Genomic DNA, 10,049 nt, shown 5'->3' with positions numbered 1-10,049 from the left:
CACAAAAATCAATTTGTAAAATGACTTGTAACATGTTTAATTAAACAACTGATAAGTTTGTTTGGAGCAATAAAATTAATAAGTATATTAAATGTTCTGTCTGTAAACAATGCTTAATAAAGTCCCGTAAAAAAGTGTATCAAAGTGATAACAAATGTGCTGATGAGTTAAATGCACTTCTAGTCGGTGGATTATTTACACAAAGTTTTGATAACCTTCGTGGCCGAGGTCGCAGAAGAAATCTGTTTGAGCAAAAAATAGCGAAGAAAAAAAGGAGGTACAGGGACAGAAAAACGAACTTCTACACACTGGATGGCGACGAAACCGTGCAAATCCCAAAGCAATCCTTACCTACCTCCTATCGAACCGTTGATTCCAAAAGTTCCTTTTAAAGATAGAACAAAAAAGAATAAAATTAGGTGCAAATGAGTCTGGTTATGTAAAGCTTTGCGTCGTATTTTTGTTACTTTTGGTGTTCAAGTTGAAATATCTTCAGATGGTGTTCCAGAGTTTTCTGCAAAAGTTACCAAGAATTTTCTAAAACGATGGGGTTTACACCATTTTATGTCATCTGCATATCATCCTATTCAAACGGTAGAGCGAAACTAGAAGTTAAATCAACTAAGCTATTATAAATGAAGAACGTTGGTCCAAATAGGTGAACTATAAAATAGCAGAATGGTACAAGCTTTACTTACGCAGAGAACTACACCTGAACCGGTATGCAAACTATCCCCTGCACAGATCCCTTTGTGAAGAAATTTGGACTTATTACCTTAAATCAGAAAGTGTGTTATGGCTTACAATAACCCGCAGATCTCAAATATGTGGCGGTACGCATGGAGTAAAAAGGAAGAAGCTCATAGGTCTTGTTATGTTAAGTAACTCGATAGATTAAGTGAGAAAACAAAATCATTTCCACCACTGAATTGCGGTGATCATGTCATGATACAAAACCAAACAGGTAACTTTCCTAACAAGTAGAGTAAAAGCGGAGTAGTAGTGGAACTAAAAGAATATCACCAATATGTTGTCAAGGTTGATGGATCAGGTCGCTTAGGTGTTCGAAATCGCAAGTTTCTAAGAAAATTTAACCCTCCTGGTTGCAAATCTCTAAGCAGTATCCCTTATCTGAAAAAAACAAACATACCACTACATAAGTTTGTCTTTTCTGGTAATGATGAGAAAAGAGATTTCAAGGAAAATTTTGATGTTCTTCGCTCCCAGAAGGTAATAAGTGACGAAGCTGGAGATAAGTATAGCAAAATTTGCAACGCAAATCCAGATACCTTCCTTTCACTTGAGGGTACCTTCAAATTGCATGGGTGCAAGCCAATCCTCTATAAAGCAGAGAAATGGTGTATTGTATCGTTTGGATCCTTTATCTGAAAGAGATTCTGTTGACGCTGGAGTGTCGCCAAAGAATGAACTGCATCATTCCGGTCGTGTAAGAAGCCGGAGAAGGATCTACGATGCCGAAAGTGGTACCTATAAACTTGTTTAAACTGCAGTTTGTATTAATGTTTATATTTAATAAAAAACTAAATTAATTGTAACATTTCAATGTTTTTGTCTTTTGAGTTAAATTTCGTTGATTTTTAGACTTGAAAACTGTGTTTAATTTTACAACTTTAAATAATCTTATTTTGCTAGGTAAATTTATCTATCGTTTTATCCCTTTTGTAGATGAAATCTTGGGCGAGATGTATAAGTATTTAACTAGTTTTTATTATGTTTTGTTTACAGACTTTAGCATTCTTCTAATTAGTTTGTGAATAAAGTCAACCAAGAAAGATATTTATTTAGTGGCAACTCTCGAACTTTTGAACACATTATATCTATAAAGATTCTTAATCACCTTTTAGACTATAACTTACTATCTAATAAGCAATTTGGTTTTTTCCCTAACCGCCCGTCAAATATTCAACTGTTTCAATGCTTACATTCATGGATAGTTCATTGTCTCAAAAACGAATATATTAAAGTGGTATAAACTGGTATTAAAAAAGCCTTCGATTCAGTATCACACAAACGATTATTAAAAATTTTGAATCAGTATTGACTAGATAAATCCATAGTAAATTGATTCAATATTTTTTAATTAAGATACCACAAAGATCAATCATTAATGATACGCTATCAGACCCTTTTACATTATACAGTGGAGTACTACAAGGTGGAGTATTTGGTCCCCTTTTTTTAATTTACATAACCGATAATTATCAAAACACTGATATTCAAAGTGATATGAGTTTATTTGCAGGTGATGCAAAAATCTTTAGTGAGTCAAATATTTTTTTACAGTTAAATAATATCTACAAATGGTTAAAAACAAGAAAACTAGTTTAAATCCTAACAAATGTAAAATTCTAATTATAAAGAAAAATAAACCTTACCCGATTGACCTATTAGTCAATAACATTTTGATACCACGATTTAAAGTTTTTAAAGATTTAGGAATATACATCTCTGAAAACTTAACATGGAATATACACAGAAATTATTTATATAAAAATGCACAAATTTCATCTTGTCAAATATCAAAAATTATTAAAACTAATTAAGCTATTATTCTGTCAAAAATATTTAAAATATAAGTTTGTCATTACTTTGAATACAATACTCAAATTTGGTCACCCAATTAAAAAAGACATTAATAAAATTGAGTCTGTGCGAAGTAATTTTACCCGTTTTATATGTAATCGTTTTACAATATCCAATACATCATATAATGATAGATTAATTAAAATTGAATTGAAATCTCTATAATATTGAAGATGGGAGTTTAATTTTTTAACTCTTTTTAAATTATTAATGGCAAATATATTGTTTATTGAACGACAAAAAAATACGCTCAAAAGGTTTAGTCCAAGGACCTGGTGTACGAAAAACCTTTCGGTTATCAAGTCATACACCAGAACAGTTTAACATCATGCCCAGGACAAGGTTTTTTATATTCATTTTTTATTTTTTCCCATTATAATTATCAGTTAAAAGGAATTAAAAGAAAAAGAAAATGTATACATTATTTTAACAACAGTCAGTGTCATGGTTAATTTTTTCACAGAGCAAAGACAATGTGGAACAAATTACCACAGCATGTGGTATTGTGTCGGAGGGTTGAACATTTTTGCTTAAAACTTAGATTTAATTTAATGCTATAAATATCAGTAAACTCAATAACTTTCCATTAAACAAAATAAAAGGTAGAAAATAAATATTTTTTTATAGTAAAAATCTTATCTAAATTAACTACTTAATTTTGTCCTGGACATGACTTCAAACTGTATCCTGGTGTATGACTTGATAACCGAAAGGTTTTTTTCGTACACCAGGTCGTTGGACCAAATGTTTGAGCGCTTTTTTTTCATTCAATAAACAGTATTAACTACTGATTCTCTTATTTTTCTATTTCTAATAATAATTATTTTCCCTACGCCTCCCCCCTAACAGAATACTAATTTACTTCTATTAATTTTGTACAAATGTGTTATGTCTTATAAACGATGCTTCTGGAAAACTGTCTATTTGGTTGTAATTTCTTATAGATGGGCATAAGGGTGCATCTGTTGCCCCGACCCTTGAGAACCCGAATGATATATTTTACAGCGTGGAGAACCACATAAATAAACAACACTGAAAACAACCCTTATGTAAATTGTATGAGACCTTAAAAAATCAGGTTTTTAGCTGCAAATTTTTGTACATGTAGCAATCATAACAAAAACACATTTTACGCGTTTTAAGAGGATTTAAAGATTTTTTGACAAAAACTGTTAAAACAAATGTTTATTGCAAAATAAGTTCACATTTAAATAAAATTCCATTGAAGTTTAATTAAAAACTAGTTATCATTATTTTAAATGTATTACAATTTAGTATTGTTATTTAACTTATTACTTTCTTTTATTACTGTCCTCTTTATATGATACATATACATTAATTAAATGACAAGATATGCGCCAAAAAACTTGGTCTATGGACCAGCTGTACTTTAATTCAAAGCGAATTTTATTTTTAATTATAGTTATAAATAAACAATTTTAAGTGAAAAATTTATTCTAACTACTGAGTTAGCAAGTAAACTTTAGTTTTAAATAAAATCTTTTAGTTCGCAATCAAAATGCGAGAAACTTTTACGATAAAAAAAAATTATTCAGGTACTTAAAAAAATGTTTTCATAATAAGTTTTTTTTAAATTGTAATGTTTGATTTTTATAAGAATTTTTTATCAATGTTTTTTTACTGAACAGTAGAAATGTCAGAGTTTTAATAATAAAAAGTTCTGAACAGTTAATAAACTTTTGCTTCTTTTAACTAATAGTTTAATGTTAAAGTGATTGTGTGCCTAGTTGTAGATATAAATTTGGTATGAAACCTCTACTGAATACTAAGAAAAAACGGTAAAACTATGCTAATAGTTTAACATGGAGAAACGACATTAGTTCAAAAAAAAAAGTTTTATTAAACAATTTGTTGCTTTTAATTTTATTTTGTTGTATTATCTAACAATTCATCTTAAATTTTCAAAACTGAAGTTAAATATTTAATTCATATCTTCTAAAAGCTTACATATCTTTGTTACTTTTGCTAGTACAGCCTTGACTCAAGGCCCTTGAGTTAAAATTTTATTTTATAGATTTACTGATGGTTTGAAATTTTAGTAAAAATGGCGTGTTTTTACTCTGGCACAGCTGGTGTTAACTAATTTTTCAAGCTATTTGTTGAATATTATTTCAATTCAAACTGTAAACTTTCTATTGTAATGACTTTACTTTATACTTAAAAAAAAATTAATAATAAAAAAAGGATCTGGCCAAATTTTGAATTACACAAACATTGTGTTTTATTTGAAATATATACTAGCACCTACAATTTCTTGTATCTGTTTTCACAATTTCTTAAAAAATCAATATGAAATTGATTTGTTCATAGTTATATTGTTTAAAATATCATCAAGTTTTAAGTAGCATTACAGTGGTCCATTGATAATGAATTGAAATTTAAAAACATTTTTATACTTTTAAGTAAATTTTCCACTGAAAAGGACAAAGTTTGGATTTAAAATACATAAGATAAATAAAGAAGTACTGGTAGAAAATTCTTACATCATAGAGCCACCCCATCAAGCTGGTTTTTGGTCACTCAGGCTGTCTTTTTTGCTTAATGTTATGGTGAGCCTACTAAATTTAAGATTGACAATATTTGGTTACAAATGAAAATTATTTTAAATCTAGTGGTAGCTTTTTAATCTACTGGTATAGAAAAGGTCTAATATTTTTTTTCAAAAATACCATAGGTTCTAAAATGAAAAATCAAAGTATTAATTAAGTGTATTTCAGATTTCAAGTTTAATAAATAACAATTACTTTTAACCATTTAATTACTAATTTAATTAAAAAAATCAAGGTATTGAAGATTTTTCAAAATAAACCTAAAATAAAGGTCACAAAGTCTTAGTTGTCAAGTTTCTCAATTAATTTGATTATGTTAAATTAAAAAATTGTTTTACTTTTGAGTTTGAGAACCAAAATTTTTAGGAATATTCCATGTAATATTTAAAATAAATTGTTAGCTTTAGATAAATACAAAGGAATAAAATTTTTGTGACCAATAAATAAAATTGTCTACTTTTGCTTATTTTTGAAAAAAAAACTTGCCAGTTCCTTCACAAAATTTTTCTATATCTTCTTAAAACTCTGAAAATTTTTGAATACAATTTCTTACAAAATATAGTAAATAGTATTCTGTTGAATAGTTTTTACTGCCTTTTTTGTATAAACTTTTTCTTGGTTTATGTCTCAGACACTTCAGGTTTCCTACACCATCAAGTTTTTCATAAATAACTGTTATGAGACTCTTAAACTTAGATTGTTATAACTCAAGTACTGTTTTATAGTATTCACACATCAAACTAAAATGATAAAAATTTACCATTAATTGTTTGATAGTAGTGGAAAAATTAGAAATTAACTGAAATGCCTAAAAGCCTTGAGACCTGAAAATACCTGGAATTTGACAAATAGAGAGAAAAACCTGGAAAAACCTAGAATTAGAGAAATTTTGAAAAAAAACCTGGTTTTGAGCAAAAATCTGTTAAAAACCTGTTAATTTGAAAATTAAATAATTAAATAGTGAAATTTAGATCATATCTGAAAATTTGTCATTTAAAAAGAAAAAGTAGTTGTAACATTTTTATTATTATCAAACACTTTTAAAGTAGCATAATACAGGATTGCCACACACTCAGGGAATTCAGGGAAACTCAGGGAATTTTCAAGTTATAGAAAATCTTAGGGAGACTCAAGGAGTTTTGATTTATTTTTTTAACTCAGGGAAACTCAGGACAGATTTAGTTAAAAAAAATTCAGAGAAATTTTAAGATTTTTTAGAAAATCTCAGGGATGATTTTTCAGATCTAGAATGAGATTTAGTTTAACAATCTTCAAAATTTGGTCAAAAAAGTTAATACAATTAATTTTTATGTGCTTATTTATAAGTTTTTTAGCCTTGCGGCTAGTTCTTCAATATTCTTAGAATTAACATTGTAATTTTTTGATAGATAATAGAGTTTTCAAGGATTTGAATAAAAACTTAGGGAAACTCATGGAAGTTTCTGGTCACTTAGGGAAGATTTTTTGACTCAAAGAGTGGCAACCCTGATAATAGTATCTCATCAATATTTATATACCATATAAGAGTATTCCTTAACCTTAAATTTAAATTTACAGTAATAATGGGCTAAACAACTTGTACTTTGATAAACACAGAAAAATTTTAGAAAATCTGAATTTTTTTTAAAAACCCTTATCAACCCTATTAATGAAATTAAGACTTATAATTAAAATGTGCAATTGTAATAATTTTTTATAGACTTAGGTTGTTTTAAAATGTTTCAAAACTGGTAAAGGTGTAGTAAATTTACATTAAACTTAGTTTTAAGGGCACAGTAGAGAGGCGCTTTTTTGTAAACTTGTCTTTTTTTTTGCACTTTCACAACCACAAAATTAAGGGCATAGGGGGTGGGTAAACACCTTTTTTTGAAATTTGATTTTATTTTATATAGTTTTTACTAAGCTACAAGATGATTTTTACAGATTTTAAAAATTCAAAATAATTTTTGAGATATAGCCGGTCAAAGTTGGATGCAACAGTAGGATCCTTATTGGAGGCGCAAACTAAAACAGCAAAAAAAGACTATTTCACTAAAAATCTATCTTCTATGTTTTTTGAGATAAATACCTCAAACTTTGAGGAACAGTTTTTTTTTTGTAAATTTTTTTTAATTTTTAAAAATTTTGTTCCAACAAAATTTTCTAATTATTGCAAGGAACATTTCCTAAAAATTTGAGGTAGTTATCTCAAAAAACGTAGGAGAAGATAAATTTTTAGTGATTTCTAGTTATTTGCTGTTTTAGTTTGCGCCACCCATAAGGATCCTATTGTTGCCTCCAACTTTGACCGGCTATATCTCAAAAATTATTTTGAGTTTTTAAAATCTGTAAAAATCATCTTGTAGCTTAGTAAAAACTATATAAAATAAAATCAAATTTCAAAAAAAAGTGTTTACCCACCCCCTATGCCCTTAATTTTGTGGTTGTGAAAGTGCAAAAAAAAGACAAGTTTACAAAAAAGCGCCTCTCTACTGTGCCCTTAAAACTAAGTTTAATGTAAATTTACTATACCTTCACCAGATTTGAAACATTTTAAATCAACCAAAGTCTGTAAACAATTTTTACAATTGCACATATTAATTAGAAGTCTTAATTTCATTAATAGGGTTGATAAGGGTTTAAAAAAATAATTCATATTTTCTAAATTATTTCTGTGTTTATCAAAGTACAAGTTGTTTAGCCCATTATAACTGTAAATTTAAATTTAAGGTTAAAGAATACTCTTATATGGTATATAAATATTGATGAGCTACTATTATCAGGGTTGCCACTCTTTGAGTCAAAAAATCTTCCCTAAGTGACCACTTAACTTTCACGCACATTATTCAATAAAACATAGGTTGAAATAAAATGATTAGTCCTTTTAAGATAAATAACTCTTTAATTAAAAATTTTATGAAATTCAATTATTAAACATTAAATTGACTCACAATATAATGTACAGAAAAATAAGTTTAATACAGAATGCTAAAATTTTATTATATATACAATCAAAAAAAGTTATATTTAAGAAGGTTCTTACACATCTTTTAGCATTATACAGGGTTGCCACACTCTCAGGGTAATTCAGGACAATTGGAAATGTTTGAAAATTTCAAGATAACTCAGCCTAGTTTAAATTAAAAAAATATTATATTAGGATGACCTAGGCCTGTTTGGTATTTGAGAATCTTAATCCATTTTTTTATTTTTTAGATCTTTAATTGAGATTTAGTTGTTCCAGTTTCAATATTTGGATTTTTTGTAACTAATTTTTTCAGAAACTTTATTTTTATTGATTTAAAATTTCTTATTTAAGTTTTGAGAAGTTTGTTTAAGATTTTTGTAAAGGTTTAAAAAACAACTCAGATAGTTTTTTGACTCAAATAGTGGAGCAACTTAGTTTTGATACTTAAATGTTTTTAGTGTATTCAATTCTCATTATTGATAATAATATAAGGTTAAAGATACATATATCAAAAATAAAAAAGCTAGCAGTTGTTTTATTTTGTTGAAAGAAATTCCTAGTAGCTTTTGAATTAACAATCAAAGATAGAGAGTTCACTAGGTTCTTTATTGGGGTATACTATCAAAATCCACCCGTGTTCAAAATCTACCCAATTTAAAAAAAAAATCTTTATTTATTATTTTATATATATATATTTTTTGCATTTTTTTAAATTTATTTTTCATTATCACTGTTACCCCTAACCCTTACCCTTGATTTGTAAACGGTTCTCCAATTTCACCAGGTTAATTTTGATCGTGGGTGGATTTTGAACGTGTCCCTTTATTGAAGGCACACAAAAAAGGTGAAAATAGACTATTTCACTAAATATTTATATCATCTTTCAGTATTTGACCAACTTTTTCACTCTAATATTAAATAAACTAGAATATTTTTAGAAAACAGATAATTTAATTTTTATTCATTTTTTATTTAAAGTGAAAAAAATATTGATTTTTTTAAATAATGGTCATAAATTTTTTATTTTGTTTTAAGTGTCGGCTACCTATAAGTTGTTTGTAATATTAAAAAAGAATCCTAAAAATTTGAATTTAATTGCTTCATACAGGGTTGCCACTTTACCTGGAAAAACCTGGAATTTGACAATTTAGGCTAAATAACCTGGAAAAACCTAAAATTTGAGAAATTTTGCAAAAAAACTGGAAAAACCTGAATTTTTAATAACTTTAACATTTTCAGTTGTAAAATTTTGATTTGACACAAAAAATCTATCATATAATTAAGAGTTTTTGTCATTATCAAAATTTTTTTTATTAAAACACTCATTTAAAGTAACTTTACAGTATCTTTATAATGCTTATATTCTATTTAACACAGTTTCTTTAATAGAAATTCACTTAAAACTAAAAATAGACCCATAATTGTATACTTTTAAAAACTTGGAAAAAATTTGGAAAACTTGGAAAAAAATTTGAAAAAATTAGTGGCAACCCTGTTCATAAAGGAAATATAACTAAAGTTTTACCATTTTTTTTATGAACTCAGGCTGTTTTTTGCCTCTTATGATATTTTTGTCATTTAAAGAGTGACAACTCTGTTAAAACCAATAAGATACAACTATAAAAACATAAGTATCATGCTTAAATTCATATAGAATTCTATATCTATATAACCTTTAAAGGTAAATGAAAACCATTGAATAGCTTTATAAGCATAAATTTATTTATTGAAGTAAATAAGTCAAACTCACTGTACTTCAAGTTTTAAACTTAATATAATTTAAATAAAAAAAGTACATTGTATGTAAAATAGCTTAGAGTTTGTTTTGAGTTACCCCTAAAAATTTTACTACTCATAGTTTTTGACATTAGAAACATTTGATTAAAACTTTTCTAATTAGGAACTAAATTAAGTATTATTTTAGGAAA

The sequence above is a fragment of the Thalia democratica genome, chromosome 4 (assembly GCF_965202585.1).
Source record: "Thalia democratica chromosome 4, ktThaDemo2.hap1.1, whole genome shotgun sequence".
In the NCBI taxonomy this organism is placed as follows: Eukaryota; Metazoa; Chordata; class Thaliacea; order Salpida; family Salpidae; genus Thalia; species Thalia democratica.
The sequence above is the reverse complement of the archived record's forward strand: the minus strand, read 5'-3'. Positions refer to the sequence as shown.